Raw genomic sequence first — 26,540 nt, 5'->3', positions numbered from 1 at the left:
TCACTTTAATTTTAAAACTGTGTAATTTTAAAACTGTATATACTGTATATTCTGTGCATTTATTATTATCTTCAATGTTCAATATTGTTTGTTAATTGCCCCTTGGGGATAAATAAAGTCTTCTGATTCTGATACTTCGCAGCTTTGTACTCCGTCTCATTGCCTAATCTGAGTGCAAGAGAGCGAGTACGCAGCATGGGTCGTACCTGACTGTTGATGTAGGGCTTCTGCTTGGGGAACCTTCTGATTTGTGTGGTGGGCACAATATTGTCAACACAGGTGCTGATGTACCCAGTCACATACTCAGCATAGTCCTGTATGTTGACAGAGCAGTTCTCCACGGTGGCTACAGTTTGAAACACATCCCAGTCTGTTCGAGCAAAATAGTCCTGTAGGATGGGCTCAGTCTCTGGGGTCCAGAGTTTAACAGGTTTGATGACAGGGTTGATTGTTTCAGCTTCTGTCTGTAAGCCGGGTACATGAACAGAGAGATGTGGTAAGACTGTCCAAAGTGGGGATGTGGTGCCGCCCTGTATGAACCGTGTATGTTGCTGTAAACGTGATCCAAGGTGTTCTTGTCACGGGTATGAATGGCCATGTGTTGGTGATATTTTGGGAGTACAGTCCGCAAATTGCACTTATTGAAGTCACCAGCAACAATAAAAGCAGCATCTAAATGTCTCTAATGCACTGATGACTTCATGGAGTCAGCTCGCGGCAGGATGTAAACAATGGCCAAAAATACAGCTGAGAACTCCTGTGGTCTGGTCTCCTATGTGTACAGAGTGAGTCTGCAGCTGGACGGTGCATTCCGGGACTTTATCTGAGAGCCAGGTCTTGGTGAAAATAAGAGCGCAGCATTCTCTTATCTCCCTCTGTGTTGTGATCCTGGCTCGTATTTCGTTGAGTTTGTTTTCCAGGGATCGCACGTTGGCCAATAAGAGGCTGGGTAGTGGTGGTCGGCTAGCCCGAGCTTTTAGCCTTGCCTCGTTTGTGTCGCCGTCTCCGAAGCACTCTCCTGGGGTAGGGTGGCTCACTTGGACTCGGTGCTTTGTGGCCTTTCTGGGAGTGGTGGCGTTTGCGGTGGCTGCCGGGGAGAACGATGGCTGAAAGCTCCAGTGGTAAAGCTGAAAGCTCAGGTGGTAAGAAAATAGTAGAATCCAGATGATTGTGTGAGTTGCCGATGTCTAGTAGTGCCTGTCTCATGTATGTTAACAGTGCACAACACTTGTCCGGTGCAAAAAGAACAGAAAACACAAAAAACAAAAGAAAGTCGACATTCGAGAGTGGAGAGAGCAAACATTGTCTTCGGTAAGGTAATATGGATTTTTAATAGATTTTTTACAGGTTGACATTATGTGGTCTGAACATTTGAATGAATCATTAGTGGAGGTTTGCATGCACATCAGCACAACCTTGCAATTTACCCAAATGTTTTTTCAGTGTGTGGAAAGAAAATCGACCTGATTCATGACCTGAAAAACAAACAATGAAAAAATTACAATGTAAGTTTACCACTGATGTAATTTACTTTGGTAAAACTCAATATAAACACAAAATGTGACTTATGTTAGTGTCACATTGTGCTTTGAACACATATCTTAATAGATATGAATAGAAGATAGAATGCCTTTATTGTCGCTATACAGTTGTACAATGAGATACAGAGCACAGTTCTGCAGCACTATACACATATTGACAGTATTAAATGGTAAAAAATGGTAAATGGACTGTATTTGTATAGCGCAGAGGAAAAATATATAAAATGTACAAATATATGTAACAGTAATATGTAACAGATAGTGTTATGTAATTTCACATAGAATTAGGTATTGCACAGTAGTGATTCATAGAGGAAATGGGGAAAAATTGTGTGTGTGTGTGTGTGTGTGTGTGTGTACCATGATGTAGTAAGTTAGCAGGCTCTCAATGGATGAGTGGTAGAAGGTCAGCAGCAGGTTGGAGTTCAGCTTGTACCTTCTGAGGACCCTCAGGAAGGGCAGCTGCTGTTGGGCCTTCATAAACAACATGATGAACCACCTAGATAATTATTTCCTAAGAAATCATGGAAGTTGTAAGGAGTTGTAAGCTCTAAGGTTAGCACAGTTTATATGGGACGGTCACGAGAAAGCCTCACAGTGTCATCAAGGGTGTGTCACAAGTTAACTTTAAACTTTCCACTTATTTGCATCATATTATAAAAGCAACCTCAAAGAGAAAAGAACACACAGTGACGAGCAGCTGTGTGTGTTTGGTAAGTCAAGAAGTGTGGCAAGTTCTTGTCTTATATTCTCTCTCTCTCTCTCTCTCTCTCTCTATGTATATATATATATATATATATATATATACACATACATATATGTAGAGAGAGAGTGTTAATCAGTTAATCAGAGTGATCATGGATGTGTTTCTAGTCCTTCTCCTGCTTTCAGGTAAGATTCCAGCAGTTTGGTAATTTCTCATTCAGCATATAATAATTCACTGTTTTTTTCAAATATGAATTGTTTCTACCTTGAATTTTTTAAAAGAGAGGTAATAACTGACCAAATATGGAGCAAGTTTTATTAATTCATATTTGAGGGCGAGCTGTTGCTCCAGCATTATGACTTTACTCCAACAAAAATGCATATATAATTAAATTAAATAAAAGTAACAAATTAACTAAATTAATCTGGAATCTGGGTGACTATCAGTTTAGTAATTTTCAGATTCACTGACATAGGTACAAATGAAAAGTGGTTTCTGTCCACATATTAATAGGTTGAACCATCACTGATCTACTGAGGAAATCTTATTTAAGGAATTCTTTTACTGCAGAAAGTAAAATTCTATAGAAGTCCAAGTATACAAGCATTCTGAATAAATAAACAGTATTTCTTAGTAAAATCTCAAATAAAAATCCATTTCTTTCTTCAGCTTTCTGTGTCCCCACTGCTTCCTTTCCAAACATCTATTACTTTGTGAATGAGAATATGACCTGGGATGAGGCCAATGCTTACTGCATCAAGGAGTACCTTGGACTTGCCCAAATTACTTATCCAGAGAACAACACTGCTCTGGTGAACACTCGAGCCGGGGTATACACCGGCAAAGCCTGGATCGGACTTCATATAGGAGGTATAGGTTGGGCCTGGCTGGATGGACGACCACCCACATATTATAGTTGGAGCCCTGGCCAGCGACTCTACACTGGCCCTGGATATTGTGTGTCCACAGATTACAGAGGATGGTATAGTGTAAAATGTACAGAAACGCTTGGCTTCATTTGTTTTGATGGTAGGTATAAAGAGATCATTTGTTGTAAGATTTTACTCCTGTAGATTAAACTGACCCCTGGTACTAATTTAGCAGAATGAGGCTCAAAACATGAAATAAATAATAAACATAAAAATACAACTTTCAAATATTCTAGTTTGAGACTGGAATAAGGCTCCCAGTGAAGCTAAAACCTGAACTACTCAGTATAAATATTAAGAAAATATGAAGACTATATATATGCAGTACTGACATATGATTTATATGGTGTATTTAAATCACAGCTTTTTTCTGCATAGCCTATTTTTCAAAACATAAATGAAATCATTAATAGAGGTATAATGTTACTGAAGGGATCTATAACTTTTGTTTCTTAAACAGGCAGCAATTACATTACTTATAAGACATATGTGACTTGGAATGATGCCAAAATCAGATGTGAAAACAAAAATTCAACGCTGGCACAAATCCTTGATGTGGAAACATTTGATAAAGTCAGCAGAGTTGTGGATAAAGAAATGTGGATTGGCCTTAGTTTTTCTCCAGTCTGGGTTTGGTCAGAAACTCAACAAATCAGCACATTCATGAACTGGAAAACAGGACAACCTAACAATGAGTTTGATTGCGCTGCTATATTGGTGGAAGATGGAACTTGGACCACCAAACCATGCATTCAACAATATCCTTTCTTCTGCTATGCAGGTATGAATGACATTTCCCTAGTTTTAACACTCAAGTGAATTTCCAGAGATGGTATGACCAGAAAATATTTCTTGCACACTAATCAAGATATAATGAAGACAATATACTTCTTTGTTTAATTCTAGAAATATTTTTGCCTCTTTGCTTGTTTTCTGCCCCTGATAAATGGCAAAGATGGTCATGTGACATTCTCTATCTGCTAAAGGCTGAGTCTAAGGCTTTAACTAGTTTGATTTTTTTCTTTAGCAGTTAAAGTACAACTATTTTTAAAAAATGTAAATAACAAAGTCATCAGCAGCACAAAAATACAAATAACAAAGTGCACCTGCAGCATTTGCTTCTTTTTTTTAAAAAAATTTAAAAGTGTATTAAATCAGTGCTAGTTGCAAAAATAATTTCAATCCATTAATAAATCTACAGCATTAGCAAGTCTAAACATTACCTAGATATCTTAAGCTTTATATTTCCAAAAAAAAATTATTCACTTTATCCGCATGCAGCACAAAGACAAGTAGAAAATTTGACAAATTTATATAAAAAAAAGAACAATAAAAGCTATGATATTCGTTTAGGTCAAAGAGGTGCACTTAATAGTGATAGCATCTCTCCAAACATGGCATCTTAATGTTGTGACTGTGTTCTGTATATTTTAACAGGGTTTTGGTTAATGTTTAAGACATTCTATTTGAATCTAATAATATACTTATATATTATTCATAACTTCCTCTAAGCCAAGTACTTGTCAAATTCCATATGATTTATTTGGAAACGTTTTGTTTTTGTGTAGTTTACAAATCAAAGAAAACAGTGGTGAGCATGAATATCCAAACTGATGTCGACCTGGAAAATCCAGATAACCAGGCTGCCCTGATGCAACAGGTATAGTGTGTGTTAACAAGTTAGCCTCACTTGATTATTATTACCAGTAAGAGAGCTTTCTCCATTCTCTCAGCCAGTGTTGTGTCCAATGTTCCCTCTAATTTTTCATGTGTCTGAGCGAACACACAAACTCCCTGAGCGGTCCCTTGGACCAGCGGTCCCCAACCCCCGGGCCTCGGACCGGTACCGGTCCGTGAGTCGTTTGGTACCGGGCCGCGAGAGTTGAGGCTCAGGTGTGAAATGTATAGTTTTCAGGGTTTTTATCGGTTTTCAGCGTTATTTTGTTATCGTTTTTATCATTTACTCGGTTTTCCTGGGTCTTTTCACATGTGTTATGAATAAATTTTCTTTTTTCCGGTACCGGTACTAGTTTTATTTTGTTGTATTTATCCGCGACACCTTAAAGGCCGGTCCGTGAAAATATTGTCGGGCATAAACCGGTCCGTGGCGCAAAAAAGGTTGGGGACCGCTGCCTTGGACCACTGTGAGCAACAGCAGAAGTGTGCAGTGTGATCACGCCAGCATTGAATCCATCCAAGTTACATGGTTTATTAAAAATAATCAAATCTCAACATTTACATTTATGTTAGACTACTTTTAATTAACTGCTTTAGCCCACTTACAATGAAAATTTAAAAGAATCCTTTCATGACCTGTGTAGTACGTTAACACTCTTGGAAGTAAAAATAACTTGAACTCCAATTTTGAAAAGACAACTTTTTTTTTTAAGTAAATCTCTGACTTGTATTATGAGTCTGTGGTTTGGGAGAGAGTCCTGTAACTCTGTCTGCAAAATACAGTATATAATGACCAATGTTGGGCAATTAATTATATAGTTACTTCTTCAAAAAAGTTACTGAGTTGTGCAAAGTTTTTTTGCAGCTGTTTACCTAAAAATGCTGCCAAGGCATTTTTTAAATAAACATATAAAACTATTTACAGAACAATCATGTGTTCAGAGCTAGCTGTAACTGTTTGAAAACCACGACCATGGTACAAGCACAGCAATAAATAATTGTATCATCTGCACTAAAATGGACAGATGCATTTAGATTTTGTACCAAGCCATCAAAATAAATGAATAGTGTAGGTCCAAGACAGAATCCTGCAGCACTCAGTAAGTGAGATTAAAAAAAATGGGAGAGAGAAATGTTAGGTCTGAAAGGCCTATTTCCAATAGTGGACGCTAAAGTGATGCCATACAGAGTAAGCATCTGGTAGATTCTATATTTCTAAGATTTTTAGGTAAAAGTTTTATCTGAATTTAGAAGTGGGAAATCATCCACACCTTTATATCTTTAAGACATTTCACTAATTGGGCAAAGTCTGGTTTATGGATAGATCAAGCTGTGTAGCAATGACACTGGAAATTGGAGTCTATCAGATAGACAATTACCCTCCTAGGACCTGGCGTCCACATATGTGGACATCACATTTTGGGATGTCTGACCCAAAATAATAAATTCTGCTCTACAAGGGCCTGATATCCACTTACCAGGACATCATACTGCCACTGTTCTATCGAAATTTTAAACATATGTCCTCATATGTGCATCTAATTTTTCTCAGAAACAAAAAACAGTTAAAAAAACAAAATCTGGAAATTCATTTTTTTTTACTTTCAGCAGGTCCCAACATGCCCAAATATCAAAGAGAAATGTCATGGAAGAGTTTGGGTGTTAAGAGCTTAAATAAGACAAACTCATGTCTTTTGATGTCAGAATTTGTTTGTTTCAAGTCTTCCTCAGGTTGTAGTTAAAATAATATTATTTTTGTAGGGAAAAAAAAACAAAAAACGTTTACTCATTTTATTGTGCTTATTTTACTAAGATTCAGCTAGGACCCTTTCTAACTGTCAATGATAGTTAAAAAATCGCATAGCATGGGGAATTTCTCCACTTCTGAAATAATGTATTTCAGAGGTGACTTACAGTAAGGGTATCTAACATAATTCATCCTCTTTCTTCTTATTTAGCTGCAAGCAACACTCGCTAAGCAGGGTGTGACTGACTTCAAACTGACATGGACAAAAAAGCCTGTGCAGAACAGCAGGAAGAAACTTGATGGTACACACACACACACACACACACACACACACAAACAGAATGAGTTTTCTCTGAATATTTAAGTGGTTTTTATCTCATTTCAGATGCTTGTTTGAACGTGTGAGATTGACTTCCAGAGGAGTGTGCTACAACACTGTTCTTTCAAAGGATTAATTTAAATTGTACACTCTTTAAATTTGTCATTAGTTAATTATATTAGTCTAGGTATAAAACGGCATGTTTTCTGTGCATTAAGTCTGAATTTTAAACATTCAACTTTTCTCATTTCAGTTTTGTATTTAAAGGTAGTATATTTGACACCACATGTGCAACAATGAAGCAATACATTTGGGATCCATTTTATTCAAATAATGCTGTTTTGTTAAACCTGCTGGTGTATCTCAGTTGCTTGCAAAGTGCCCATTAGGAGACAAGTCTGATGAGTCTGTTAATTGGATTACTGAGACTCAGTGACTTGCAAAAGTATCCGGCCCCCTTGAACTTTTACCACATTTTGTCACATTACAGCCACAAACATGAATCAATTTTATTGGAATTCCACGTGAAAGACCAACACAAAGTGGTGTACATGTGAGAAGTGGAACGAAAATCATACATGATTCCAAACATTTTTTACAAATAAATAACTGAAAAGTGGGGTGTGCGTAATTCTTCAGCCCTCTTTGGTCTGAGTGCAGTCAGTTGCCCATAGACATTGCCTGATGAGTGCTAATGACTAAATAGAGTGCACCTGTGTGTAATCTAATGTCAGTACAAATACAGCTGCTCTGAGACGGCCTCAGAGGATGTCTAAGAGAATATTAGGAGCAGCAACACCATGAAGTCCAAAGAACACACCAGACAGGTCAGGGATAAAGTTATCGAGAAATTTAAAGCAGGCTTAGGCTACATAAAGATTTCCCAAGCCTTGAACATCCCACGGAGCACTGTTCAAGCGATCATTCAGAAATGGAGGGAGTATGGCACAACTGTAAACCTACCAAGACAAGGTCGTCCACCTAAACTCACAGGCTGAACAAGGAGAGCGCTGATCAGAAATGCAGCCAAGAGGCCCATGGTGACTCTGGACGAGCTGCAGAGATCTACAGCTCAGGTGGGGGAATCTGTCCATAGGACAACTATTAGTCGTGCACTGCACAAAGTTGGCCTTTATGGAAGAGTGGCAAGAAGAAAGCCATTGTTAACAGAAAACCATAAGAAGTCCCGTTTGCAGTTTGCCACAAGCCATGTGGGGGACACAGCAAACATGTGGAAGAAGGTGCTCTGGTCAGATGAGACCAAAATGGAACTTTTTGGCCAAAATGCAAAACGTTAAGTGTGGCGGAAAACTAACAGCACATCACTCTGAACACACCATCCCCACTGTCAAATATGGTGGTGGCAGCATCATGCTCTTCTTCAGCGGGGACAGGAAAGCTGGTCAGAGTTGATGGGAAGATGGAGCCAAATAGAGGGCAACCTTGGAAGATAACCTCTTGCAGTCTGCAAAAGACTTGGGACTGGGGTGGAGATTCACCTTCCAGCAGGACAACGACAGAAAGACAGGGCAACAATGGAATGGTTTAAAACAAAACATATCCTTGTGTTAGAATGGCCCAGTCAAAGTCCAGATCTAAATCCAATCGAGAATCTGTGGCAAGATCTGAAAACTGCTGTTCACAAATGCTGTCCATCTAATCTGACTGAGCTGGAGCTGTTTTGCAAAGAAGAATGGGCAAGGATTTCAGTCTCTAGATGTGCAAAGCTGGTACAGACATACCCTAAAAGACTGGCAGCTGTAATTGCAGCAAAAGGTGGTTCTACAAAGTATTGACTCAGGGGGCTGAATAATTATGAACACCCTACTTTTTAGTTATTTATTTGTAAAAAATGTTTGGAATCATGTATGATTTTCGTTGCACTTCTCACGTGTACACCACTAGGTGTTGGTCTTTCACATGAAATTCCAATAAAATTGATTCATGTTTGTGGCTGTAATGTGACAAAATGTGGAAAAGTTCAAGGGGGCCAAATACTTTTGCAAGCCACTGTATTCAGCTTTGTAGGGAATTCTGATCTACACAATTAGGAATGTGTTTGACACTCAGAAGGAACATTTCAAGGATTTGTTTTGTGAGTGTCCTCTAACATTTGCCACTATGAATCTATTTATTTTCTCTTTCATTTAGTAAGCACTATTTTTCCCTCTTAAATACTATAACCTGTTTTATGAAAGGATTATCAAATTAAGTTGTATTGTTTATTTATTTTCTTATTTATTTTAGGAAATCTGAAAATAAATTCTCCTGTATGTGTGTATTATGAGCTTAGTCCCTCACACAAGACAAGTAAAGTCACTCTGTAACAATACCAATTTTTAGTTGTTGTTAAAACTAAATACATAGTACAGAATAAACACAACATTATAAAAATCTGTTCTTGGGTCTGGTCACTCGACTGGGAGTTCAGATAAGGATCCAAAAGGGTGGAGTGCTCACTCCAGGTCAGCTCACTCAATAAAATTACAGATTTTTACTAGTTGTAATTTATTCCTTTGCATTTGTCAAAACTAAAGACAGATACAGCCTATTTATAAAAATATGTAATTAGTTTTTGAGCCATGCAATCCAAACTAGACTCATATAGTTATATAGGTGAACGTAAACATTAATTTCCAGGTGAGGTCACTAGACTTCAGGTAGAGAAAAAAAAAACTACTTGCTTGACTTATGAAATAAAAACAAAGGATGTTTCCACATTTACCTCATTGCTGTTATTCAATTCTTTATAGTTCAAACTCTCATTTTTATTGTAATAATAAACAAACAAACAATTTTTTTTAACTTTCTTTTACTGCCGTATAAATAAATGGTCTGTATAGCGCTTTAATAGTCCCTAAGGACCCCAAAGCACTTTACACATTCAGTCATCCACACACTGGTGATGGCAAGCTACAATGTAGCCACAGCCATCCTGGGGCGCACTGACAGAGGCGAGGCTGCCGGACACTGGCACCACCAGGCCCTCTGACTACCACCAGTAGGCAACGGGTGAAGTGTCTTACCCAAGTACACAACAACTGAGACTGTCCAAGCCAGGGCTCGAACCAGCAATCTTCCGATAATAAGGCGACCGCTCACCTTTTGGGCCACGATCGCTCAAGAGTTGAATCACATACACAAATAAATGCAATCAGACTGCAAGCTTATATGTAGTTTCCAGGATATTTAAAACTAGAATGAGAGACAAAGCCCTCATTTGTCAGGACCCTCTTCTGGAACAGCTCCAAATTTGAATTTGGGAGATTTTATTAATTGTGTTTTGTCATCAGACTTTCATCATTTACATGCAGTACCTTCAAAAGGTATCCTTTTTCGCGCTGAAGGTCCTAACATCATGAGACAATTTCTCTTCCCTTACTGCCCTCCACAAACAGATGTCCCCAGAGGTTCAACAACCTGTAAACTGAGGTCTGTGTAGATTGTGCCAAGAATATCGCACAAACATGGAAATACAAAGGAAATACATGGAAATACATTTTTAAAATAAAATTTCCAGGGTTTGTTAAAAAACAAACCTTTTTGGAAATACTTTTGTGTCTTTACGCATCATAGCATTTTATCATTCAGCAAGTTCAAATTACAGATTTGAATATTTGCACTATAACAAAGTCCAATTTTTGTTGCTTATCAAGTTTTTCTCCTTTTTTTTTTCTTTTTCCAAATTCTACTTCCTCTCAGTACTGCTGTGTCATTTTATCATTTTCAAACCATTTTATTTTGGAAAATCTAATTGTACAAGCTAGCCAGGCTAACTCAACTAAACAACTTAAAGAGACACCAAACCATTGTGACTGTTACAAGTGCCACGGGATTTTATCTTGTTTTAGTTGTTTTGAGTATGAGTATGACCTGGTTATGGCGTTCCATGTGTCCTGCTTGCTAACATCTTCCACCCTACTGTTATCTGCTGAATTACCTCAAGGGCATTTTTGCACAGCCTGCAACTGGGATCTTGTGTGTGGTTGTGGTAGTCCTCAGCAGTGTTGGGCAAGTTACTTTGAAAAAGTAATTAATTATAGTTACTAGTTACTTCTTCAAAAAAGTAGTAACTGAGTTACAATATTCCAAAAGTAATTAATTACTTGAAAAGTAGCTATTGCGTTACTTTAAAAAAAATGTTTAACCCTCTGGGGTCCAGGGTATAATTGGCCATTTTTAACTACTTTTGATTTTCCCTCTACATTTTACCTTTAAAAACTATTTACTTTGTCTTGTTTGGTATCATTCTTTTCGGCACAACCTCACGTGTCTGAATTTACAGTTATATTTTCATTTTGACATACTGTATCAACACAACTGATCTAAAATCACAAACATGTTTAATGAATCATATTTCATAACTGTAAATAAAAATATAAATTGTCAATTTTAAAATCATATGCACAAGTTTTGCAAACAAAGTTATTTGCATCCGTTTACCTTTTACCCTTTTTAAAATAACCATTGTAAAACTATTTACAGAACAATCAGCTGTTCTGCATTCAATAAGATGCCACACAAATTATTTGTGCCACTCCAAAAAAATGATTTCTGTCCACTATAAAGGAGAACATCACAGCCTGATACCTGCAGGTCTGACAGCAGCAGGTGTATCACTCCTTTTTCTACCTGGAGACAGCAGTCGCCTCATTGTTCTGACGCACAACACAAAACTATCCACAACAATAGACACTAACTACACAAGATAACACATTAACTACACACTCCAAACACGCTAAAGGTCACAAATCTCTCACATCTCAAAACTCTCTCTCTCTCTCTCGCCATCACTCCTAAAACTTCCTGGTTTTTTTTTCTCTCATAAGCAGAGAGTGCTTGCTAGCGCTGTCCTTAGACAGTAAATGCGGTAAAAACGCCGCATATATATTGTTTATCATGACTCTGGTTTTACGTGGCTTATCAACACAATTTAAAAACTGGTATATATCACCTTCTTGCTTTGTCTTTAAGTGGTCATGTGATTGGCTTACCACAACTACTTTATTTTTCCTCAGTCAAACAGCAGCACTCATGCGATTGTTTTGCCCCCTTAGCTCCAGGTGTTGTGCTAGACAGCGATCGTGATTACCGTCCTTGGGAGCGCGCGCAGGTGCTTAAAGCTGTAGCGTCCAGATTACTTACATAGTCAGCTACTTCCGTGCAACTGATATAAGATGCGGTAAGCTGAACACAGCTTCAACCTTCTGTTTGTTGAAAAATAGTAATAGTAATAGTAGTAATAGTAATAGTAACCGCATTTTCTTGTTGGTAATTGTAACGGCGTTGTAACAATAGGAATAGTAATTAGTTAGATTACTCGTTACTGCAAAAAGTAACGCCGTTACTTTTGTTCCTGTGCGGTCTTTCAGTCTTTCTCAACATCAGCCACTTCCTATATTTGGTGGTGATACATGCTGTCCAGAAGCCGTCCAGAAGCCTGTCCTTCCATGGTGGTTCCTCTCCTTTCTCAGGTTTCTGCTGCCTGATGTACTCACTAAGTACACAACCAGTTGTCAACATCTTCCTGATGTGCTAATGGGTCTTTGTTTCATCCTGAATAGTGGTTCTGACACTCACTAGGATAAATAAAAGCTAAGGTGGAATGTCTCAGTTGGCAAAATTATAGATTTCAATTACGTTTACCAGAGAAATATCAATAACATAGTAAAAAGTAGTTTTTACAATTTGTCTATGCTTTTAATTGATGATGGTGGGATAAGGTCGTCAGACTGGTGGACCACTCACATAGAGGCCTTGCTCTGCGAAGATCCAGCGGGAAACCCCAAGTTATAATTGTTAAAGTCCATTACTACCAAGACTGCTTCAATGTGCTATGGGGGCCCCGGAAGCAAGGCCCGTTGCAATACAAGGGGAACCCGGAAGCAAGGCCCGTTGCAATACAAGGGGAAACCAGTGGTTTTCCTGATTACACCACAAGCACTGCCAAAGCTTGCTCTGCTTTTAACGATGTGAGGGACCTACCTCAAGGGTGTCCAGATGACCAATATGGAATAATGTTTAAAGCCAGATGCCATACATCTTTCAGGGGTGAGAGTAAGGAGTTTCTGGATCCGGAGAAGGGAATGTTATACGTGAAAAAGATCGACTTATGGACTGAAACTGTCGGATGAAGTTCCACTACTGGCTGACTCTACTTTATAGCCAGTCCCAGATGATGTGGTGCTTTGCAGGACGGAAGGTTTGGTGGACAGTGCAATTACATTGTTAATCTTGTTAAGGCTGGAAAAATAACCGATTACACTACTTGAGATGTTTATTAAAGAACAAGCTAGTGGCCCAGTAAATTCATCTCCACTTCTGTTGGAGACTAATAGGAGACTTATTTCTCAATAGGGACGCAAGTAAAACAGAGAAAATGCTGGACAAGCAGAGTTGTCTAAACAGTGAACATCAATTCCCTTCTGAACAAACAAGCAAAAGACCCATGTTTCCGCCCGGAAATTTGGGCTATAGACAACTTTTTAGCAACATGAGCATCCAAAGGTTACAAGCGTCAGAGCCCTGTACAAGATTTGAGTACTTTCTCTCCTCTGTGTCCCAAACAGCAGTACAACCCCATAAGAGAAAGCAATGCCTGCAGGCAGACACTTTTGTATCGGGAAACAAAGAAGCATGTTTCCGCCTGGTTTCGGCCCAGGGACCTTTCGCATGTTAGGCGAACGTGATAACCGCTACACTACGGAAACGGAGCGTGCATGCCCGCTCGTCATTAGAGGGGCAATTCGATGCCTTCTTAAATTTGAGGACTTTTATGACAGATCATGTAGGACTAGTGAGAAGCGGGGAACTCCCATTTGTGTCATTTTTCAAGCATTCCCCCATTTATGGTTATATTGACAATCCAAATTGTGATCTCGAGATAGCATCTCTTCAAATGGGAGCTGATCTTCTTGTTGACAAGCTCTTTGATGTTCTTTGTCAGGCTAGCACACAACCTACAGAAGACAAACACACGAGACTTATTTGTTAATAGGGACGAAAGTAAAGCAGAGAAAACGCTGGACAAGCAGAGTTCTCTTGGACTAGCTTCTCTTCTCATGGGAGCTCTTGCCTAGAAGACATTTTTGACTTGTGAGTGCACAGGTGGAATTGATGTTTTTTCAAACCCATTATAGGACTAGATTGTTAGATCGACTAGGATCTGGTGGAGAAATTCCACAGGGTCTTTTTGAATGATGGACTCTGTGCAAAAAAATGCACGTAGCGTGCGATTAACGGGTGTGTGGTCATCCCAGGTAAAAGGCAGAGCAGAGAAGGAGACTGCTCACTCCCCGTCGGGGAATCGAACCCCGGTCTTCCGCGTGACAGGCGGAGATACTGTCCACTATACTAACGAGGACCTGCAAGCCTCTGTTGGGTCACGTCAAGGTGGGATTCGCAGCAGGTACGACACGCAAACTGTCGTCGGCCATGTAAAAATCCCCATCACTTTACCAGGAACTACAGTTTTATGGGTGTTTGACAGAGAACTTTTTTCTGCTTTCAGCAGGGTTCCATGGTGTAACGGTTAGCACTCTGGACTTTGAATCCAGTGATCTGAGTTCAAGTCTCAGTGGAGCCTCATTTGGCTTTCTGGCCCTTTGCTCCACAGTTGCATTAGCACAAGCTAGCATGAGAGTCTAATGACTTAAAGAACAAGTTAGTGGCCCAGTCAATTTCACTCCTCTTCTGTTGGCTGATCCCATCTGCGCGTGGTCTTCATGCCGCACCAAACCTCGCTCATGCTCTTGTACTGCACTTTCCACTTCAGCGTCCTGCTGTATCTTTCATTGGCCACCGTGACTCAAGGCAACAATTGCCCTTGTACTCTTCTCACTTCTAACTCTGTTGCCACCACTGAAGGCTCTGAGCTTCTGGTTGACAAGCTCTTTGATGTCCTTTGCTTGGCTAGCACACAACCTATAGAAGACAAAACTAGGAGTCTTATTTCTCAATAGGGACGCAAGTAAAACAGAGAAAATGCTGGACAAGCAGAGTTGTCTAAACAGTGAACGTCAATTCCCTTCTGAACAAAGAAGCAAAAGACCCATGTTTCCGCCCGGTTTCGGACCGGGGACCTTTCGCGTGTGAGGCGAATGTGATAACCACTACACTACGGAAATGGTGAGCGATGGCTTGCTTGGCTTTGGAATGTGTCTCAATCAGTAATCTGGCCAATCTGACAAATCTGATGGCAGGTTACTATCATGCCCTTGAACGGAAGGAATCATGGAGAAGAGACAGACGCTCGCTAGCAAGGAATCTGAACTATAGTCTCGATGTTAGGCTCACTTAAACTTTTGACATTTAGGAGTTCTCTGAAGCAAGCGCAGCTCGACATATGCTGCCCTAAGAAGCCCAGAACCTCGAGCAGCAGAACTGTTGCCTAAAGAGGCCATGCGGTTGATCGCGTTGTGCATTGGCTGAAAATAGGCCCAAGTCCTGGGCAGGCCAGCTAGAGACACTCATTTCCAAGAGCTTAGTCTGTGCCTGCATCTTCAGTAAATATGGTGACTGGAGACATGTTGATTTGTGTGAAATTTCCTGAAATTTGGGCTATAGACAACTTTTTAGCAACATGAGCATCCAAAGGTTACAAGCGTCAGAGCCCTGTACAAGATTTGAGTACTTTCTCTCCTCTGTGTCCCAAACAGCAATACAACCCCATAAGAGAAAGCAATGCCTGCAGGCAGACACTTTTGTATCGGGAAACAAAGAAGCATGTTTCCGCCTGGTTTCGGACCAGGGACCTTTCGCGTGTTAGGCGAACGTGATAACCGCTACACTACGGAAGAGGAGCGTGCATGCCCTCTCATCATTAGAGGGGCAATTCGATGCCTTCTTAAATTTGAGGACTTTTATGACAGATCATGTAGGACTAGTGAGAAGCGGGGAACTCCCATTTGTGTCATTTTTCAAGCATTCCCCCATTTATGGTTATATTGACAATCCAAATTGTGATCTCGAGATAGCATCTCTTCAAATGGGAGCTGATCTTCTTGTTGACAAGCTCTTTGATGTTCTTTGTCAGGCTAGCACACAACCTACAGAAGACAAACACACGAGACTTATTTGTTAATAGGGACGCAAGTAAAGCAGAGAAAACGCTGGACAAGCAGAGTTCTCTTGGACTAGCTTCTCTTCTCATGGGAGCTCTTGCCTAGAAGACATTTTTGACTTGTGAGTGCACAGGTGGAATTGATGTTTTTTCAAACCCATTATAGGACTAGATTGTTAGATCGACTAGGATCTGGTGGAGAAATTCCACAGGGTCTTTTTGAATGATGGACTCTGTGCAAAAAAATGCACGTAGCGTGCGATTAACGGGTGTGTGGTCATCCCAGGTAAAAGGCAGAGCAGAGAAGGCGACTGCTCACTCCCCGTCGGGGAATCGAACCCCGGTCTTCCGCGTGACAGGCGGAGATACTGTCCACTATACTAACGAGGACCTGTAAGCCTCTGTCGGGGTCACGTCAAGGTGGGATTCGCAGCAGGTACGACACGCAAACTGTCGTCGGCCATGTAAAAATCCCCATCACTTTACCAGGAACTACAGTTTTATGGGTGTTTGACAGAGAACTTTTTTCTGCTTTCAGCAGGGTTCCATGGTGTAACGGTTAGCACTCTGGACTTTGAATCCAGTGATCTGAGTTCAAGTCTCAGTGGAGCCTCATTTGGCTTTCTGGCCCTTTGCTCCACAGTTGCATTAGCACAAGCTAGCATGAGAGTCTAATGACTTAAAGAACAAGTTAGTGGCCCAGTCAATTCCACTCCTCTTCTGTTGGCTGATCCCATCTGCGCGTGGTCTTCATGCCGCACCAAACCTCGCTCATGCTCTTGTACTGCACTTTCCACTTCAGCGTCCTGCTGTATCTTTCATTGGCCACCGTGACTCAAGGCAACAATTGCCCTTGTACTCTTCTCACTTCTAACTCTGTTGCCACCACTGAAGGCTCTGAGCTTCTGGTTGACAAGCTCTTTGATGTCCTTTGCTTGGCTAGCACACAACCTATAGAAGACAAAACTAGGAGTCTTATTTCTCAATAAGGACGCAAGTAAAACAGAGAAAATGCTGGACAAGCAGAGTTGTCTAAACAGTGAACGTCAATTCCCTTCTGAACAAAGAAGCAAAAGACCCATGTTTCCGCCCGGGGACCTTTCGCGTGTGAGGCGAATGTGATAACCACTACACTACGGAAACGGTGAGCGATGGCTTGCTTGGCTTTGGAATGTGTCTCAATCAGTAATCTGGCCAATCTGACAAATCTGATGGCAGGTTACTATCATGCCCTTGAACGGAAGGAACCATGGAGAAGAGACAGACGCTCGCTAGCAAGGAATCTGAACTATAGTCTCGATGTTAGGCTCACTTAAACTTTTGACATTTAGGAGTTCTCTGAAGCAAGCGCAGCTCGACATATGCTGCCCTAAGAAGCCCAGAACCTCGAGCAGCAGAACTGTTGCCTAAAGAGGCCATGCGGTTGATCGCGTTGTGCATTGGCTGAAAATAGGCCCAAGTCCTGGGCAGGCCAGCTAGAGACACTCATTTCCAAGAGCTTAGTCTGTGCCTGCATCTTCAGTAAATATGGTGACTGGAGACATGTTGATTTGTGTGAAATTTCCTGAAATTTGGGCTATAGACAACTTTTTAGCAACATGAGCATCCAAAGGTTACAAGCGTCAGAGCCCTGTACAAGATTTGAGTACTTTCTCTCCTCTGTGTCCCAAACAGCAGTACAACCCCATAAGAGAAAGCAATGCCTGCAGGCAGACACTTTTGTATCGGGAAACAAAGAAGCACGTTTCCGCCTGGTTTCGGACCAGGGACCTTTCGCGTGTTAGGCGAACGTGATAACCGCTACACTACGGAAACGGAGCGTGCACGCCCTCTCGTCATTAGAGGAGCAATTCGATGCCTTCTTAAATTTGAGGACTTTTATGACAGATCATGTAGGACTAGTGAGAAGCGGGGAACTCCCATTTGTGTCATTTTTCAAGCATTCCCCCATTTATGGTTATATTGACAATCCAAATTGTGATCTCGAGATAGCATCTCTTCAAATGGGAGCTGATCTTCTTGTTGACAAGCTCTTTGATGTTCTTTGTCAGGCTAGCACACAACCTACAGAAGACAAACACACGAGACTTATTTGTTAATAGGGACGCAAGTAAAGCAGAGAAAACGCTGGACAAGCAGAGTTCTCTTGGACTAGCTTCTCTTCTCATGGGAGCTCTTGCCTAGAAGACATTTTTGACTTGTGAGTGCACAGGTGGAATTGATGTTTTTTCAAACCCATTATAGGACTAGATTGTTAGATCGACTAGGATCTGGTGGAGAAATTCCACAGGGTCTTTTTGAATGATGGACTCTGTGCAAAAAAATGCACGTAGCGTGCGATTAACGGGTGTGTGGTCATCCCAGGTAAAAGGCAGAGCAGAGAAGGAGACTGCTCACTCCCCGTCGGGGAATCGAACCCCGGTCTTCCGCGTGACAGGCGGAGATACTGTCCACTATACTAACGAGGACCTGCAAGCCTCTGTTGGGTCACGTCAAGGTGGGATTCGCAGCAGGCATGACACGCAAACTGTCGTCGGCCATGTAAAAATCCCCATCACTTTACCAGGAACTACAGTTTTATGGGTGTTTGACAGAGAACTTTTTTCTGCTTTCAGTAGCGTTCCACGGTGTAACGGTGTGAAGAGAAAAGTTATTAGAAAGGCAAATGAAGTCACACTCAGATATCTAATTTTTACATGCGCATGGGCGGTCAGTCCGATCTGCTCTGCTGTCAAAGTGCGCACAACAGATGTGACAGAAAAACCGCCCAGGGCTCTCAGCGCATTCTTTATTTATACTCCAAGTGAGCTTTCAAGGAAGTAGGAGTGGTATGTTCAGTATACAAAAACGTTTCCATAATAGGAGAAACCTTTAGCTTGTCTGTTGAAATAGGAGATAGCTTGGTATGTATAGAAACTTAAACATTTCCTTAAAAGGAGAGTGAGAGAGGGGGGTGACCGTTAACTCAGGATGTAGTATGTATCTCACCGCATTCCTCTACACATCTGGTTCCAACTCACGAGCTCTCCTATCTTAAATGAAGCTACAACTAAACAATAATCACAAAACTAAAAAATCTCTTATCATTCCCTCCTGTTTATAGCGATTTTAAGCAAATACATCAATGTGTTTCAGACACAGACCCTACATTGTGAGTGCTTTCGGTCTGGTCGTCATAAAATGTGTATCATTCAAACATAATCATTCATCACATTAGTTTCATACTCATCGTCTTCTCCTTCTTCCTCGTCTGGCACAGTGACATATGCAACAAGAGATTGAGATATCATTCTTGATACCATTCCTCTTACACAGGGGATAATGCGTGTAGTAAAGATACAAAACATGATAAGTATTAGGCCAATAAACATTAAAACCTTAAACATCAGTGTTCTCCATGAGCCGCTCATAAACCAATTCCACCAATTACTTTGTGAATTTGCCCAATCGGTTACCTGTGCCTGTTTAACGTTTCTAAGTAATTGTAGAGCATTTGTCATATTATCAGAATGCACATTGTCTGGAATATATGTACAACAAGTTATATTAAACAAAACACAGTCCGCGCTTTTCTGCCATGGTCATGTCCAGGGCAACTCGGTGTTGCATAACAGTTATTCTTATGGCATCAATTTCCTGATTTTGCTCATTGTTGATGCTGGTCGATGCATTTAAAAACAGTCCAAAACTATAATCCAATAGTCAGGGGGTCGCTGTGGTTTAGGACAATTCCTAAATATTGATAACCTAAACTGGCAAAGCTTGCTGCGCATGTCACTTGAATCATGTTCATAAGTCTGCCATATAATGTAGCATGCTGTGTTGTAGCAGGCATGTGTGAGCATATATAACAATCTTTGTCTTCTTTGCGATTATATATGTATCTATACCAGGCGTTGTTCATCCAGGGATGGATGTGGTCCTGTGTCACTTCAGCCAGGTGTGAGTTGTCATATGTCCATGCTCTTCTATGCATGTTGGCTTCTTGATCCTTTAAGTGCATCAGGGTCCATGCTGTAAGCAGCAGGGCCAAGGTGGTAAGCAGAATAATCTTCATGATGACCAGACACACCGATTTACTCTGGTGAGTAGACTACAGGCGAGAAGTAGAAGGCGGGATATACCCAATCAGCCCTCCCTTCACTTGTAGATCACCAAAGAGTCAGGATGGTGGTGTCTTTAGGTTGTGCTGTCACTCACTTCCATTTTTGCAATGGCTCTGGTGGATCCAAGAGGGCCTCTCAGCGTTTTTGCAAGCTGTTGGCGTCGTTAGGAGTACTTGGTATGGACCTTCCCACCGGGATGGGTTCCAATTCTTTCTCTGGAGTACTCATATAAGGACCCAATCGCCTGGTTTTAATCTGCAAGAGACTTGAGAAGCGTCGCACGGCAGTTCAAAACAATATCCCTATTTTCTACTAGTTTTGCCATTCTTTCTACTAAAGTTGTCTTTCTAACAGATTTATCTATTGGTTCACTTTCATCAATTCATGCATCTTTTCACTGAGGTCTGATTCAAACTATCTTACTTCTGATTCTTTCCAAAAATAATTTCACATGTAACAATTTATATATGTGTGTTTTCTATTTTTGTTTACCTCTTTATTGTGATCTGGTGGACATCTCTAAACACCATCATAAGTTCAGGCTTCAATTTCAACCCAATTATACTCCTCTGGGCTTCACCTTCCCACTGGCCCCTGTACCCTTCTCAAAGTGTCCTTTGTTGTCTTAAATCTCCAGCAAACACAATCTGTTTCTTCTCTGTTTCTTCCTTTTAGATTAAGTCCCAGCCAGGCAAAATATCACATTCAGTGCCTTTAAACAGTCATGTCACACTGTTCTTACCAGCCTGCTGTTAATTCTTCAATTCCACGATATTCTGTTGGTCTTCATCAGGAGATTGACTGTCCTTTGAGCTTCTTTTCAGGATCGGGACAAGTGGGAGGTCAAGCTATAAAATTTTAAGCCAAACTTTGGCTTGTTTTCTCCCAATTATGTTAATCTATGGTTTTGCTGCTATGCTCAAAATTCTAGGTTGAGAAAAGTCCACCTTTATTTATTTGTGACCTATATTGACACACTAAACCATACCATTAATATCATTTTCATTTCTTTTCTTAAAGCCTCCATTTGCTTCATCTGGCTAGAGTCTGTCTCTTCTGTTTTTCTCTCTGGGTGCTCACTCCTTATATGGGCATGCAAAGTTCCTGTCACACACACACTTCCTGTTACTCTCTTTTGTGTTTCTACAGGCTAATCAAACTCATTTTGTATTTACAGTCTACAAACCCTCTGTAATTCTACTAACTTCTAATCTAAAATGTAACGTCATTCACACAATAATTTCATAATCCTCTCACACACACTGCCTTTTAAATAAACTAAACTCTTTGCATTTTTATCTATTTCAGACATTTTCTGAGTCTCTGTTTTATGGTGCCGTTAGTTCTCTCTACTAACCCTGCACTCCATAGATGATAAGCACAATGATTTCTTATGCTGAATCCTAGTGCTTCAGAGACCTTACTGATCACATCATTGACAAAATGTGTCCCATTGTCTGATCTTATCAGAGAAGGGATACCATATGTTGGAATAAAATGATTACATAAACATTTTGCAATGAAGATTGCCTCTGCTTTCACTGGATATATCTCTGGTCAGTTTGAAAACACATCTATGATCACTAAGGCATATTTTAATCCTTGACATTCATTCAATTCAATAAAATCCATGTGGATGGTGTGGAGAACTGGCCTCTCTTAGGTCTTAAGTTTCCTTGTGAGTTGTGTTTTTGACAGAATAGGCATGTTCTTACAAATTTTTCGCTGAAGTTTCAAAATTTATAGTGTAAAAGTATTATTTATCTATACTATATTTCCCTCCTGTTGACACATGTATTACTTCATGTGTCACTACAGCCGCTGTCCTGTGTAACGACTCTGGTAATATTGGTTTTCCATCACAGACCATTAAGTCATCTTTCAGTTGTGCTCCACATTTCAGCCACTTGTTCTGTTCAGTGATTGTTGCAGCTTTTTGTTCGGTTTTTAGTACATCAAGTGGTATTTGTGTACAATGTTCGGATGTTAGAAGCGTTATCGTTTGTTGTGCAGCCTGCTTTGCTGTTTGATCTGCAAAATTATTTCCTTTTGTGACAATAAAATTGTCTTTTTGATGTGCTGCACATTTACAAAGTGCCAATTGTTTTGGCAAGCTAATCACTTCCAATAAGATTTTGAATAAGCTGCCGTGTTGCACGGGGTTATCCGTAGAGGTGACCATACCTCTGTTATGCCAAATTTTGGCAAAGTGGTGCACTGCTGAAAAAACAAACATGCTGTCAGTGTATATATTTATATTTTGGCCTACGTGCAATTCATATGCACATATGACTGCATACGTGCAGCCGACTCTTTTACTGCCTCTGCTGCGGCTGCATAGCCTTGCATATGCAGGCAGGCCTGACGCTACAGAGTCTAATTTACACGAGTCTAAATTTCACCAGGAATGTTAACAGGTGTTATTTTTCTCCAAATACCTGTGTTATCACAGCTTTCATATAACCTGCTCCTCTATCTACACGTAAGTAGAAAGGCTTATCATAGTCAGGCAGTGCTAAAACTGTATCTGTCTGTAATGCCTATTTTTAAATAACTGAATGCTTCTTCTGTCTTCTCTATAGATGCAACATTACATTTTCACTTAATGCATTTTTAGATAATTTCTAGTTTTTCAAAGAATCCACCCATCTCACCCATCTCACACATTTCAAACTTTGAAGTTAGGGTTTTTTTATATATATATTTTTAAACTTTGAATTGCTCACAGTTCTAAAACTAGGCATTTGTAAATCCTATGCCTAATCACTATGTGTCACTGTGATCCACAAGTATGGTCACAAATTCGCTTCCAAATCAACAAAATAAAATAATCAAACAAAAACAAAAAACATACATGAGTCAGGACACAAAAGAAAAATGCTGCTACTGAAACAGAGCAGAAGTGTGAGGGAAAAACTGAGCTCACAGACAGCTGCGTGTGTTGGCTTTTAATGCAGCTTCTGCTCTAAAAACAAATAAATAAAAATAAAAGAAAATGTGTAACATGCTCATCAACTTAGCGGTGTCCACATATTTAATTCAACTTCTCAATCCTGTAGCTTTAGCTGTTGTCTACAGGGTTTGGCTTATTAGTTGTTATTATAGGTGTGCTCTATATCTCAGTAATGTTTTATCCAGGATAAATGACAGATGTTTAAGCAGGTCAAGTGCCTCTATGCACGTAATTAGTTTAGATAGTTTCTTTATTTTCTTCATCTCATGTGTCATTATACTGAGTTTGAGCAAACCTTAAGCTTGATGCAGATTACTTCATAACAATCATCCACCTCACATCATAACTGACTAGGTTGCTTCTCATTATTAATATTATGTCATTATTAATATTATCATCTTTGTCTTTCTATATTATGACAATAGTATACTACAATATTTTATTAGTGTATACCACTATACTACTACTGAGCCAATTTAATAGTTAGGATCATCTTACTCAGCAAACAGATAATTTAGAATTCATCCAGTCTGTACAAATTTGCTTTTTCTCTGAACAGGTTTGTGCCTACTTCTTAGACTGGTCTTCTGTTTGTCTCATCTCAGATCCAACCTTCAGTCACATTCATTCTCTCTGTTGCGTGACGAACCAAGCAATTTATTATTATATATTTTATATTTTATTTTGTATCCATCAAGGGCTTCGGGTGATCTGCAGTTTCACCCTTTCCCAAGCTGGAGACATTCACCTTTTCACACACTTTCCTTGGCTGAACAATGACACAGCCCTAATGTACCTTATGCATCTCTCTATTTTATTTAAAAGGTTTTCATGTGAATTATTTCCTTTTATTGATTTTATACATTCTGGGCATGATCGTCATGCCAACTATGTTTCATTGTTAATATCAGCTTACAGGTTGTTATCCTTCCTATTATTAGTTTCAATACGGTAAAAATAAGTTCTAATATAATTTTGTCTTTATTTATTTTATTTTTGTACTTCTTATATTTATATCTATTCGGTGGGGTCTGTTTCCAACCTTTTTAAACTACTTTAAACTATTTTGATCTCTAGTTTTCACTTAACAAGGGTTTTGTCAGTCACTGCACTGTAGTGTGACCTGATGCTGATTTTACTATTAGAGTATCTTCTGAGAATTGTACTTCCTGTGGTCTTCTGTTCAAAACGGTTTTACATACTCCTGTATCACATAACATCTGCACTGGTTTGCTATTAACATATACTGTCAGTGTAGGTTTGCCTTTTACTTCAGACACTAATTGATAGACAGTAAATACTTCTGCGTCACTTTTATCATTTTCATTTGGCTTTTTCTCATTTAGTCATTCATTTGAATATTGCCGTTTGTCTGTTTTATGTCTGCAATCTCTGGCGAAATGCCCTTCCTTGCCACAATTCCAGCACGTATTATCTCTTTCTTCACTTCTTTCGCGTAAGTCTGTCTGTCCTACATATCTCTGGCCCTTTCCTCTAAATCCTCCTCTGTCCCTGTCTGTTACCTCTCCACCTTCTCCACCTTCCCCTGCGGGATGGCCGTATCTGGGGTTTAGTACTGCTATCATGGGAAAAATGCCGGGAGGACCAGGTGGATCAACATCACCTCCCATATCTCGTCCGTAGCGATCTTTTCCTATTTTTTCTTTTTTCTTTTTTTTTTTTCCTGTGGATTTTCACCTAGTGCTATTTTATCTAACATGTTTTGTGCCTCTGCATAAGGACCAGGTTGAGGTCTGAACGGATCACAGGATTGTTTAAGGGGGGTCGCAGCAGCGGAAGTGGGGGCTGGTTTCACAGCAGCAAAAGTGGGGGTCGGCCTCGCAGCAGCGAGTGGAGCATATGGTGGGGGGTCTAATACCTCTGCCTTTTCTTTCTTCTTTTCTTGTTTCTTTTGTTTATTCTCACATCGTCTATCTGCCTCTCTCTTCCATGCTTGGAAATATTCTAATTTTTACGTGCGTTTTCCTTCTTTCTTTCTTTATTTTGTCTCTCCTATTTCTTTCAGTAATGCTTCTTTAAGTTGTATTAATGCAGATGGGCTACATTCTCATTTAGTCTTTTTAGAATTTCTCCATCTTTGCACACTAATTTGTCCGGCGCCTGGACACTTTTTTCCTAACCACTGTTCGTCAACAGTAAACTTAGTGGGCTGATTACCCATTAAAACAGAACTGCAGAGCCTTCTCTGGTATTAGACTTAAAGAGTGGTTACTGACTACGCCCTTCTACTCCACTCTAATTAGTGGAGCGGTGTCAGTTTTGTGAGGCGGAACTCAACCGTTCTCTTTTGTCACCAGTACTTCAGCTACTGACAGGAAATAAAATGACAATAACAATGAGAGTGATTCAGCAGCGTATTTGTGCTGTTTAAATCAATTCACTCTCAACACACAGAAAACACAAACATTTAAACAGACATTTCACACAATCGCGCAGACCTTTTCGGAAGGCCAGTCCTAAAGCTTTTATTTTGAAAATCCTTTCGGCGGATCAGTCCAACGCTTTTATTTTGAAAATCCGTTCGGTGGATTACCCCAACGCTTTTACTTTGAAAATCCGTTCGGTGGATCACCCCAACGCGTTTATTTTGAAAATCCGTTCGGTGGATCACCCCAGCGCTTTTACAAATCCGTGCAGTGGATTAGACTAATTACACCCTTTCGGCGGGTGAGACCAAAGTTCGTTTTACGCGAGTGTAAATGAGTGACTTCCTTTACCTTCCCAAGATTCTCTGGCTATGTTGAAAGTCAGCCACTGGATCCCAGCGTCGTGGACCACTTGATAAAACACTGGCCAGGAATCGAATTTTAGCGTCCCTGGACTTTTTCACTCCTACCTAGAGGACAGATTTCAGTGCAGCTTTCCACGACGGCAGGACACAGCGGCCGATGCTTCCTATCCGGCTCGGAGGACCAAGAAAATGTGAAGAGAAAAGTTATTAGAAAGGCAAATGAAGTCACACTCAGATATCTAATTTTTACATGCGCATGGGCGGTCAGTCCGATCTGCTCTGCTGTCAAAGTGCGCACAACAGATGTGACAGAAAAACCGCCCAGGGCTCTCAGCGCATTCTTTATTTATACTCCAAGTGAGCTTTCAAGGAAGTAGGAGTGGTATGTTCAGTATACAAAAACGTTTCCATAATAGGAGAAACCTTTAGCTTGTCTGTTGAAATAGGAGATAGCTTGGTATGTATAGAAACTTAAACATTTCCTTAAAAGGAGAGTGAGAGAGGGGGGTGACCGTTAACTCAGGATGTAGTATGTATGTCACCGCATTCCTCTACACATCTGGTTCCAACTCACGAGCTCTCCTATCTTAAATGAAGCTACAACTAAACAATAATCACAAAACTAAAAAATCTCTTATCAAACGGTTAGCACTCTGGACTTTGAATCCAGTGATCTGAGTTCAAGTCTCAGTGGAGCCTCATTTGGCTTTCTGGCCCTTTGCTCCACAGTTGCATTAGCACAAGCTAGC

At 40.2% G+C, this 26,540-nt stretch overlaps 1 long non-coding RNA gene and 9 other non-coding genes across 10 annotated transcripts; 3 read left to right on the top strand and 7 right to left on the bottom strand.

The window, feature by feature from the left end:
• Nucleotides 1-3,626: 3,626 nt before the first annotated feature.
• LOC146378303 (uncharacterized) lies at nucleotides 3,627-8,731 on the top strand. The gene is made up of 4 exons (XR_014801702.1): nucleotides 3,627-3,957; nucleotides 4,745-4,836; nucleotides 6,812-6,902; nucleotides 6,986-8,731. It is a non-coding gene; the product is annotated as an uncharacterized LOC146378303 (long non-coding RNA).
• A 4,825-nt stretch (nucleotides 8,732-13,556) lies between these two features.
• trnav-aac (transfer RNA valine (anticodon AAC)) lies at nucleotides 13,557-13,629 on the bottom strand. The gene has a single exon. It is a non-coding gene; the product is annotated as a tRNA-Val (tRNA).
• Nucleotides 13,630-14,210: 581 nt separating this feature from the next.
• trnad-guc (transfer RNA aspartic acid (anticodon GUC)) lies at nucleotides 14,211-14,282 on the bottom strand. The gene has a single exon. It is a non-coding gene; the product is annotated as a tRNA-Asp (tRNA).
• Nucleotides 14,283-14,432: 150 nt separating this feature from the next.
• Nucleotides 14,433-14,504, top strand: trnaq-uug (transfer RNA glutamine (anticodon UUG)). The gene has a single exon. It is a non-coding gene; the product is annotated as a tRNA-Gln (tRNA).
• Nucleotides 14,505-14,972: 468 nt separating this feature from the next.
• On the bottom strand, nucleotides 14,973-15,045 carry trnav-cac (transfer RNA valine (anticodon CAC)). Its single transcript has one exon. It is a non-coding gene; the product is annotated as a tRNA-Val (tRNA).
• A 599-nt stretch (nucleotides 15,046-15,644) lies between these two features.
• Nucleotides 15,645-15,717, bottom strand: trnav-aac (transfer RNA valine (anticodon AAC)). Its single transcript has one exon. It is a non-coding gene; the product is annotated as a tRNA-Val (tRNA).
• A 581-nt stretch (nucleotides 15,718-16,298) lies between these two features.
• On the bottom strand, nucleotides 16,299-16,370 carry trnad-guc (transfer RNA aspartic acid (anticodon GUC)). Its single transcript has one exon. It is a non-coding gene; the product is annotated as a tRNA-Asp (tRNA).
• A 151-nt stretch (nucleotides 16,371-16,521) lies between these two features.
• On the top strand, nucleotides 16,522-16,593 carry trnaq-uug (transfer RNA glutamine (anticodon UUG)). The gene has a single exon. It is a non-coding gene; the product is annotated as a tRNA-Gln (tRNA).
• Nucleotides 16,594-17,722: 1,129 nt separating this feature from the next.
• Nucleotides 17,723-17,795, bottom strand: trnav-aac (transfer RNA valine (anticodon AAC)). Its single transcript has one exon. It is a non-coding gene; the product is annotated as a tRNA-Val (tRNA).
• A 581-nt stretch (nucleotides 17,796-18,376) lies between these two features.
• On the bottom strand, nucleotides 18,377-18,448 carry trnad-guc (transfer RNA aspartic acid (anticodon GUC)). Its single transcript has one exon. It is a non-coding gene; the product is annotated as a tRNA-Asp (tRNA).
• Between the last annotated feature and the right edge of the window lie 8,092 nt (nucleotides 18,449-26,540).

This window comes from Perissodus microlepis, chromosome 11 (genome assembly GCF_051167445.1).
Source record: "Perissodus microlepis isolate ML-2025 ecotype Zambia chromosome 11, ASM5116744v1, whole genome shotgun sequence".
In the NCBI taxonomy this organism is placed as follows: Eukaryota; Metazoa; Chordata; class Actinopteri; order Cichliformes; family Cichlidae; genus Perissodus; species Perissodus microlepis.
The sequence above is the reverse complement of the archived record's forward strand: the minus strand, read 5'-3'. Positions and strand labels throughout refer to the sequence as shown.